Here is an 11,018-nt window from a genome sequence, read left to right on the forward strand (position 1 = left end):
GAAATGGGGGATCACAGGGGGCAGAGACAGGCGAAGAGGAAGAAAGGGTGGATAGATGGAGGGAGGGAGGGAGAGACAGATGGAAAGCGCGGTTGAGGGATTGAAGGGTGAGATGGATTGATGGATGGAGGCATAAAGGGATAGAGGGAAGAAGACTGGTCATCCCGCACGCCTCCCGAGCCCTCATCTGACTGCAGCCCTCCTCTAGCCCACCGGAGACGCCCTGGTAGATGTAGACGCTGCCGGGATGGTCACTCTCCAGTGGGGCTCCCACGGCAACGTCGGACAATCCGTCCTCGTTCAGGTCGCGCAGGACCGCGATGGAGGCTCCGAAAGTGCCAGTCCATTCCCCCCCCCCCCCCCCCACGACGCCCCCGTTCACCTTGCAGCAGGCCGTTGCAGTAGACGGTATCCTGGGAGGGTGTAGAAGGGTAGGATACGGGGGGAGGAGGAGGAGTGAGAGGAGGAGATGGGTGGGGAGTGCGCGAGGTGAGGGAAGGCAAGATAGAGGGAGGGCAGGAGAAGAGGTTCACAGGCGGTAAGACTGGAGTGAGGGGAGAAAGAGGAGAAGAGGGAGAGATGGAGAGATAAAGGGGAAGGGATGGAAGAGAGGTGGAGGAAAGAAGAATTGAAAGAGAGATTTTGTCGCAGTTCTTTTCTATACCACTCTGCCTCATTCTCTGCAACACACATAAAAGTTGCTGCTGAACACAGCAGCCCAGGCAGCATCTCTAAGAAGAAGTACAGTAGACGTTTCGGGCAGAGACTCTTCCTCAGAACTAACTGAAAGAAGAGCTAGTAAGAGATTTGAAAGGGGGAGCGGGAGGGGAGATCCGAAACGATAGGAGAAGACAGGAGGGGGGAGGATGGAGCCAGGAGCTGGACAGGTGATTGGAAAAAGGGATATGGGAGGCCTAGTGAGAAAGAAAAGGGGGAGGGAGGAAGCCCAGACGATGGGCAAGGAGGATAGTGAGAGGGACAGTCGGAGAAAAAGGAGAGAGAGAAAAATAAAGTGTGTAAATAAATAAATAACGGAAGGGGTACGAGGGGGAGGTGGGGCATTTGCGGAAGTTTGAGAAGTCAACGTTCATGCCATCAGGTTGGAGGCTACCCAGACGGAATATAAGGTGTTGTTCCTCCAACCTTGGTGTGGCTTCATCTTTACAGTAGAGGAGGCCGTGGATAGACATATCGGAATGGGAAAAGGACGTGGAGTTAAAATTTGTGGCCACTGGGATATCCTGCTTTCTCTGGCGGACAAGGCGTAGGTGTTCAAAGAAACGATCTCCCAGTCTGCGTCGGGTTTCCCCAATATATAGAAGGCCGCATCGGGAGCACCGCAAGCAGTACATCTCCCCAGCCGATTCACAGGTGAAGTGTCGCCTCATCTGGAAGGACTGTCTGGGGCCCTGAATGGTAGTGAGGTAGGAAGTGTAAGGGCATGTGTCGCACTTCTTCCGCTTACAAGAATAAGTGACAGGAGGGAGATCAATGAGGAGGTATGGCGGGGGGGGTGGGTACGAATGGACAAAGGAGTCGCGTAGGGAGTGATCTCTGCTGAAAGCAGGGTGGGAGGTGAGAGAAAGGTGTGCCTAGTTCTATCTATGGCCTCCTCTACTGTAAAGATGAAGCCACTCTCAGGTTGGGGGAACAACACCTTATATTCCGTTTGGGTAGCCTCCAACCTGACCGCATGAACATTGACTTCTCATTCTTCCTCAAATGCCCCACCTTCACCATTTACACCTCGGACTTCAACTACTGCACAGAGTCTTGTCGTCTTCAGAAGTTTTCTGATGACTCTGCCATAGTTAGATGCATCAGCAAGAGAGATGAGGCTGAGTACAGGGCTACGGTAGGAAACTTTGTCACATGTTTTGAGCACAATTATCTGAAGCTTAATGTGAAAAAGACTAAGGAGCTGGTGGTAGACCTGAGGAGTGCTAAGGCACCGGTGACCTGTGTTTCCAACCAGGGGGTCAGTGTGGACATGGTGGAGGATTACAAATACCTGGGCATACGAATTGATAATAAACTGGACTGGTCAAAGAACACTGATGCTGCCTACAAGAAGGGTCAGAGCCGTCGCTATTTCCTGAGGACACTGTGGTCCTTTAACATCTGTCGGACGATGCTGAGGATGTTCTACGAGTCTGTGGTGGCCTGTGCTATCATGTTTGCTGTTGTATGCTGGGGCAGCAGGCTGAGGGTAGCAGACACCAACAGAATCAACAAACTCATCAGTAAGGCTGGTAATGTTGTGGGGATGGAACTGGACTCTCTGACCGTGGCGTCTGAAAAGAGGAAGCTGTCCAAGTTGCATGCCATCTTGGACAATGTCTCCGATTCAATACATAATGTACTGGTTGGGCACAGGAGTACATCAGCCAGAGACTCATTCCATCGAGATGCAACACTGAGCGTCATAGGAAGTCATTCCTGCCTGTGGCCATCAAACTTTGCAACTCCTCCCTTGGAGGGTCAGACACCCTGAGCCAATAGGTTGGTCTTGGACTTATTTCCAGGCATAATTTACATATTACTATTAAATTATTTATGGTTTTATTACTATTTAATTATTTATGGTGCAAATGTAACAAAAACCAATTTCCGTCGGGATCAATAAAGTATGACTATGACTACGACTATGACTATGACTATGACCTCTCCCTCGTATCCCTTCCGTTATTTATTTATTTATTTATTTATATACACGCTTTCTTTTTTTCTCTCTCTCTCTCTCCTTTTTCTCTGTCTGTCCCTCTCACTATACCCCTTGCCCATCCTCTGGGCTTCCCCCCTCCCCCTTTCCTTTCTCCCTAGGCCTCCTGCCCATTATCCTCTCATATCACATTTGCCAATCAACTGTCCAGCTCTTGGCTCCATCATTCCCCCTCCTGTCTTCTCCTATCATTTTGGATCTCCCCCTCCCCCTCCCAATTTCAAATCTCTTACTAGCTCTTCTTTCAGTTAGTCCTGACGAAGGGTCTCGGCCCGAAACGTCGACTGTACCTTTTCCTAGAGATGCTGCCTGGCCTGCTGCGATCACCAGCAACTTTTATGTGTGTCGCTTGAAATTACAGCATCTGCAGATTTCCTCGTGCCTGCTTCATTCTCTGCTTCCTTTCCTCTCTCTCTCTTCCCTCCTTACCCCAGAGAAGGGAGACACTTATAGGGCTTCTGTCCTGGGACGGTGCCTACACCAACCGCTACCCGTCACACAATACTTTCTCCCTTCCCTTCCCTCATCTCCATCTCACCCCGTCCCCATATCCTCCCTCTCTCCGTCTCTATTTTCCTCATCTCTCCCCCCGCCCTAAATCTCCCTCACCTCCCAGGTCCCTCACCTCTTCTCCCCCAACAAACCACCCCCGTCGCTATCTCCACCCTGTTCTGTCGCCCATATCTCCCCACACTCTCCTCGTCCCTCTCTCCTTTATTTTTATCCTGTCCCCAATCACCACTCCCCACCTCTATCCTCCTCTGTCCTCCACCCGTCTCTGTCTCATCATACTCGTTCCCCACCCTGCTCCCCGCCCGCGTCCTGGAAGACACCTGCTCGGTGAGGTTACACACCCTCACTACTCCCCCGACACTGGAGCTGTGATATAGTATGGCGACAATTAGTAACAAATCCGACTCCTCTCTTCGATCAGGTCGACTGAGCAGACCACCGCCCCGAAATACGATCCAATCTGCGGACACAGCGGAGCACAGAGGTAAATACTAGCCCCTCGAGAAGCAGACGTTGGACACACTGTCTTCCCCCGACCCTTCCAACCCCCCCCCCACCCCCCACCACAACCCCGCCCTGCCTCGTATCTTTCTCACCTGCTCTCCCGGGATGAGTTGGCCCTCGTCCCATGCCGTTCCATTGTTTCACCTCCCCCCAAAAAAGACGCTTTTCCTGTGTTTGTAATGTAGGGCTCTCACGTTACAAACACATTCCGGTCCCATTCCCATTCTGATATGTCTATCCACGGCCTCCTCTATTGTAAAGATGAAGCCACACTCAGGTTGGAGAAACAACACCTTATATTCCGTCTGGGTAGCCTCCAACCTGATGGCATGAACATTGACTTCTCAAACTTCCGCTAATGCCCCACCTCCCCCTCGTACCCTATCGGTTATTTGTTTACTTATTTATTTATATATACACATTCTTCTCTCTCTCCTTTTTGTCCCTCTGTCCCTCTCACTATATCCCTTGCCCATTCTCCAGCCCCCACCCCCTTTTCTCTTCTCCCTAGACCTCCTGTCCCATGATATTCTCACATCTCTTTTGCCAATCAACTGTCCAGATCTTGGCTCCATCCCCGCCCCCCCCCCCTCCTGTCTTCTCCTATCATTTCGGATCTCATCCTCCCCCTCCCACTTTCAAATCTCTTACTAGCTCTTCTTTCAGTTAGTCCTGAGGAAGGGTCTCGGCCCGAAACGTCCACTGTACCTTTTCCTAGAGATGCTGCCTGGCCTGCTGCGTTCACCGGTAACTTCTATGTGTGTTGCTCCCCACCACTATCAGGTTCTCACCCCTTCTATGTATCCCTGTGACAGGGTAGCCTAGGGGAGAAGGCAGAGGATTGTGACCATTAGTTCAACGGGAGAATGGTACAAAGAAAAGGACGGTAGAGCGTTCCTCCTTCCTTGCCATCCTTCGTCCCTCTCTCCTCATACCGCTCCGTCCTCTTCGCTCCCCTCCTTCCTGAACACTCTCCCTCCCTCCTCGACGCCCCATTTTGCCTCCCTTTCTTCTCTCCCTCCCTCCTCACCGCACCTTGGCACACTGCTTCTTTCCCTCCTCGCTACCCTCCTTCTCTCCCTTATCGAACTCCTCCATCTCCCCCTCTGTCCCCTCCGCACCTAATCCTCGGTACTCTCTTCCGCGGCTCCCTCTCTCTCTCCACGCTACGCATTCGGCATCTCCTTTGAATTAATGAAGCTCTCCATCCCGTTGCGGATCTCTAGGTTCGCCCCGGACTAATCGTTGGACCCCACCGCGCCCAGGAAAATGGCTTCGTGACCACAGAATGCACAACATGAGTTCACGGTAAAGATCCTTCAGCCTCTTAGGGACGGGAGTGTACAACACTCCTCGACACCGCCCGACCGCTCCCCCCGCCCCCACCACCCCGTTCGCTCCTGCCATCCCCCGCCCTGTTCCATTCCCGATCACAGGCCGGGATCTCGCACCTCCCGGTTCACTCCCATCATCCGTATATCCTATGGGACCGTACCGAGGGAAAGTGTGAGCTAAATCCAGTCTGTGCCAGTTCATGTCGGAAGGAATTTCTCTTCGAAGAACTCCCTGGGGTCACAGAGACAACAGTCAATGAACCAGAGATAGAGAAAGGAGGGATTGCTGAGACAGAGTTGGGTGAAGAGTAGGGGCGAGGAAGGATAGAGGGTTTACGGAGAAGGTACGGAGGAGTAGGTAAGGGAGGGAGTCAAACAGATGAAGACGACTGTAGGGGATAGACGGGGTCACAGAGGAGCGCAGGGGAGAAAGGGATAGTCGAGTAGGAAGGCTGGGGTCTAGGGGTGTACAAGGGTGCGCGGAGACGGGTAGGGTTCTACGGGTTAGAAAGGTTCAGGGTTGTAGAGCAGAGAAGAGGGTAGGAGAAGGGGTGAGGGGAGGGAAGAGAGTGAAGTAGAAAGGTGAGATGTATGGGATGAAGGGAGTCACGTAAACGTGGTGGGGTGTAGCGGAGGGTGGGGGATTAATGGGGGAATATAGTGGAGCAAAAGGGTCACTGAGACGGGGTAGTGTTGTACTGGAGAATGGAGTTCTCGGAGAGCGGGAGTGATGTAAGAGAGAAGGGGGTCACGGAGATGGGGAGGGGAGTAAAAGAGAGAATGGGGTTCACAGAGAGGGAAGGGTTGTAGGGGAGAGAATGGGATTCACGGAAATGCGGAGAGTTGTAGGGGAGATGATGGGGTTCACAGAGATGGTGGTGATGTAAGAGAGAGAAGAGGGTTCACATACATTGGGAAGAGTATAGAGGAGAGAAGGGGGTCAGAGAGATGTGGAGGGATATAGGGGAGAGAAGAGGGGGTGTTCGGAGAGATGGGGAAGGGAGACTACAACTTGCATTTCTAGTGCCAGTTAGGAATATCAGTTCTCAGGAGGAAAGCAAGGAGGTAGAAACATAGGGGGTGTGGAAGAGGTGCAGAGGGGGGAAGAGGGGTCCGGAGACTGGAATGACATGGAGATCGCGTGGAGATGGTTGCGATTGGAAGATGGCAGTGGGTGGGAAATGGAAAGATAGAGCCATAAGACCCTATGATATAGGAGCAGAATTAGGCCATTTTGGCCCATCGAGTCAACTTTGCTGTTTCATCATTGCTGATCCATTTCCCTCTCAGCAGCTATCTCCTGCCTTCATACCCTGACTAAACATGATCTATTAACCTCTGCCTTGTTATATCAATGACTTGGCTTTCAAGGCAATGAATTCCACAGATTCACCACTCTCTGTCTAGAGAAATTCCCCCTCATCTCTGTTTTAAGTGGACATCCCTCTGTTCTGAGGCTGTGTCCTGTGATTCTGGACCCCCCGCCACCAGAGGCGACCTCCTTTCCACATCCACTCTATGGAGGCCTTTCAATATTGGATAGATTTCAGTGAGATCACCCCCATTCATAACGGGGTGACGGAGACACGAGAAGAAAATAGAACATTACAACACAGATGTAACACCTTCAGCTCATGATGTTTTGCTGCCAACATTTAAGCTACTCTAAAATCAATTAATCATTTCTCTTCCACTTAGCTCTCCATTTTATTTTCATCCGTGTGCCTACTCAGTTCCCCTCTACCACCACTCTGCTCCGTCTAGCGGAATTGGTCCTTACGCTTAAAAATTTCTCCTTTGGCTCCTCCCACTTGCTCCAAACTAAAGGTGTAGCTATGGGCACCCGTATGGGTCCTAGCTATGCCGGCCTTTTTGTTGGCTTTGTGGAACAATCTATGTTCCATGCCTATTCTGGTATTTGTCCCCCACTTTTCCTTCGCTACATCAACGACTGCATTGGCGCTGCTTCCTGCACGCATGCAGAACTCGTTGACTTTATTCACTTTGCCTCCAACTTTCACCCTGCCCTCAAGTTTACCTGGTCCATTTCCGACACCTCCCTCCCCTTTCTAGATCTTTCTGTCTCTGTCTCTGGAGACAGCTTATCCACTGATGTCTACTATAAGCCTACTGACTCTGACAGCTATCTGGACTATTCCTCTTCTCACCCTGTCTCTTGCAAAAACGCCATCCCCTTCTCGCAATTCCTCCGTCTCCGCCGCATCTGCTCTCAGGATGAGGCTTTTCATTCTAGGACGAGGGAGATGTCTTCCTTTTTTTAAAGAAAGGGACTTCCCTTCCTCCACTATCAACTCTGCTCTGAAACGCATCTCCCCCATTTCACGTACATCTGCTCTCACTCCACCCTCCCGCCACCCCACTAGGAATAGGGTTCCCCTGGTCCTCACCTACCATCCCACCAGCCTCCGGGTCCAACATATTATTCTCCGTAACTTCCGCCACCTCCAACGGGATCCCACCATAAGCACATCTTTTCCCTCCCCCCCCCCGCATTCCGCAGGGATCACTCCCTACGCAACTCCCTTGTCCATTCGTCCCCCCCATCCTTCCCCACTGATCTCCCTCCTGGCACTTATCCGTGTAAGCGGAACAAGTGCTACACATGCCCTTACACTTCCTCCCTTACCACCATTCAGGGCCCCAAACAGTCCTTCCAGGTGAGGCATCACTTCACCTGTGAGTCGACTGGGGTGATATACTGCGTCCGGTGCTCCCGTTGTGGCCTTTTATATATTGGCGAGACCCGACGCAGACTGGGAGACCGCTTTGCTGAACATCTATGTTCTGTCCGCCAGAGAAAGCAGGATCTCCCAGTGGCCACACATTTTAATTCCACATCCCATTCCCATTCTGACATGTCTATCCACGGCCTCCTCTACTATAAAGATGAAGCCACACTCAGGTTGGAGGAACAACACTTTATATTCCGTCTGGGTAGCCTCCAACCTGATGGCATGAACATTGACTTCTCTAACTTCCGCTAGGCCCCACCTCCCCCTCGTATCCCATCTGTTACTTATTTTTATGCACACATTCTTTCTCTCACTCTCCTTTTTCTCCCTCTGTCCCTCTGAATATACCTCTTGCCCATCCTCTGGGACCCCCCCCCTTGTCTTTCTTCCCGGACCTCATGTCCCATGATCCTCTCGTATCCCCTTTTGCCTATCACCTGTCCAGTTCTTGGCTCTATCCCTCCCCCTCCTGTCTTCTCCTATCATTTTGGATCTCCCCCTCCCCCTCCAACTTTCAAATCCCTTACTCACTCTTCCTTCAGTTAGTCCTGACGAAGGGTCTCGGCCTGAAACGTCGACTGCACCTCTTCCTACAGATGTTGCCTGGCCTGCTGCGTTCACCAGCAACTTTGATGTGTGTTGCTTGAATTTCCAGCATCTGCAGAATTCCTGTTGTTTGCCTCTGTAAGAGTCTGTTAAATATCCTTGCTTCTACCACCACCTTTGGAAGCGTATTCCATTCACCCACAACTCTACTCCTGTCTTTCCCCACCCATAGTTTCCTCCAATCTCCTTAGAATTGTATGCCCTTTCGTACTAACCGTTTCTGCGCTGGGGAAGAGTCTCTGGCTGCCGACTGTTTTTGTGTTTCTTGCCATCTTATGCACCCCTATAAAGTCGACTCTTATTCTTTTTCGCTCCCGAGTGAAAAGCCCAAGTTCCCTCAACCTAATCTCTCAAATCCGGACAATACCCTGGTAAGTCTTCTCTGCGTACCCTTGAAGTTTACACGTCTTTCCTATAATGAGCCGACCAGAACTGAACAAAATTCTCCGTGTGGTACAGCTAGATTTTATAGACCAGCGATGTTCCCTCACGGTTTTAGAACTCAAGATACAATAGGGCGGATACAATCTTAGGTAGGTGGAACTTAGAAAAATAGAAGGCTATGCAGTAGGGAAATTCTAGTGAGTTTCTAGAGGTTTCATGGTCAGCACAAGATTGTGGGTCGAAGGACCTGTAATGTACTGTAGATTTCTATGTTTTATGTTCAATGTTCAACCCCTGACTAATGAATGACAATGCCTTCTTAACTAGCATCTAGACGTGGACCACACGAATTCACTGTTCCTTCACACTACTAAGAATCCTACCATTAATCCTATACTCTGCGTTCTAATTCGACCTTTCAAAGTGAATTACTTACAATCTTCCAAGCCGCACTCAATCTGCCACTTTGCAGAGCAGTTCTGCATTTTATCAACGCCTTCTTGTCAACCTTACACACTATCCCCAGCACAAACACCCTTTGTGTCATCTGCAACCCTGCCCTTCCACTTCCTCATCCAAGTCATTTATAAAAATCAAAAAAGAGTAGAGGTCCTAGAACACCACTAGTCACCGACCAACAGGCAGAATACTCTCCATCTCCATGAATCCCATGACTCCCGACTTTCTGAATGAACGTACCATGAGAAACCTTATCAAAAACCTTACTAAAAGCCATATACTCCGCACTCATGACTTTTGACACACCCTCAAAGAATTCAATCAAATTCCTGAGGCATGATCTGCCCCTCACAAAGCTGACTATCCCTAAGAACCATCCGTTGATATAAGACTCAATGGTCTATACTTCCCAGAAATAGCCCGATTATCCTTCTTCAACAGATGAATAACATTCGCTATCCTCCAACCTTCCGCTATTACTATTATGGCAAAGATTATTGGCAAAGACAGTCTCTTACCTCGCTTCCTGGATAAACCCCGGGTATATCCAGACTGGCCCCAGGGCTCTATCTATCCAAATGTTTTGCAGAAGTTCCAGTTCATCTTTCTTAACGTCGACACGTTCTAGCACATTAGCCTCCATTCAAGATGCCTTGACATTCCACAAAATCCTTCTCGCTTGTGAATACTGAAGCAAAGTATTCATTAAGGACTTCCCTTACCTCCCTCGACTCTAGGCACGTTATCCCTCTTCTTTCGCAGATCAGACCTGCCCTCACTCTAGTCATCTTCCTGTTCATCACGTGTGTAGAACGCCTTGCGGGGTTTCTTAATCCTACTTGCCAAGACCTTCTCAGGTTCCCTACTGGCTCTCCTCTCCATTACACAGCTCCTTCCTGGCTACCCTGTAACTCACCAGAGACCTGTCTGATCCTTGCTTCCAGAAACGCATCCTATGTTGTTCTGTTCTATGTTTTCTCCATCCTCTTGACTAATGTTCCACGTGTATAAGCTGATGAGAGGCATTGATCATGTGGATAGTCAAAGGCTTTTTCCCAGGAATGAAATTGCGACCACGAGAGGGCACAGTTTTAAGGTGCTTGGAAGGAGGTCTAGAGGAGATGTTAGTGGTAAGTATTTTACGCAGAAAGTGGTGAGTTCGTGGAATGAGCTGCCGGCGATGGTGGCGGAGGCGGATACGATAGGGTCTTTTAAGAGCCTCCTGGATAGGTAGATGGAGCTCAGAAAAATAGAGGGCTATAGGTAACCCTACGTCATTTCTAAAGTAAGTGCATGTTCGGCACAGCATTGCATTGCGGGCCGAAAGGCCTGTATTGTGCTGTAGGTTTTCTATGTTTCTATGTTTCGATGTCTTTTGTTAACCACGGTCCCTTCACCCTACCGTACTTTCCCTTCCTTAGTGGGACAAGCCTAGCTAGAGACTACGGCGAGTGCCCCCTAAACAACATTCACATTTCTGTTCTGCATTTTCCCTGAGTACATCTGTTCCCAATTTAATCTCCTGAATTCCAGCCTAATTGCATCTTAATTCGCCGATCCCCAATTAAATATTTTCCCATACCCTCTGCTCCTGTTCCTACCTAAGGTTATAGTAAATGATTAGGCGTTGTGGTTATTGTCTCGGAAATGATCACCGACCGATATATCTGTCACCTGACCAGGTTTACTGCCGAGTACCATAGCTAGAATGAAATTTCCTTTAATCGTCTGTGTACATATTTT

General features: G+C 49.9%; 1 pseudogene; it reads right to left on the minus strand.

Moving 5' to 3' along the window:
- Nucleotides 1-11,018, minus strand: part of LOC134353501 (integrin alpha-M-like) — a 68,202-nt pseudogene that overhangs the window by 44,082 nt on the left and 13,102 nt on the right.

Source organism: Mobula hypostoma, chromosome 11, assembly GCF_963921235.1.
Source record: "Mobula hypostoma chromosome 11, sMobHyp1.1, whole genome shotgun sequence".
NCBI classification, from domain to species: domain Eukaryota; kingdom Metazoa; phylum Chordata; class Chondrichthyes; order Myliobatiformes; family Myliobatidae; genus Mobula; species Mobula hypostoma.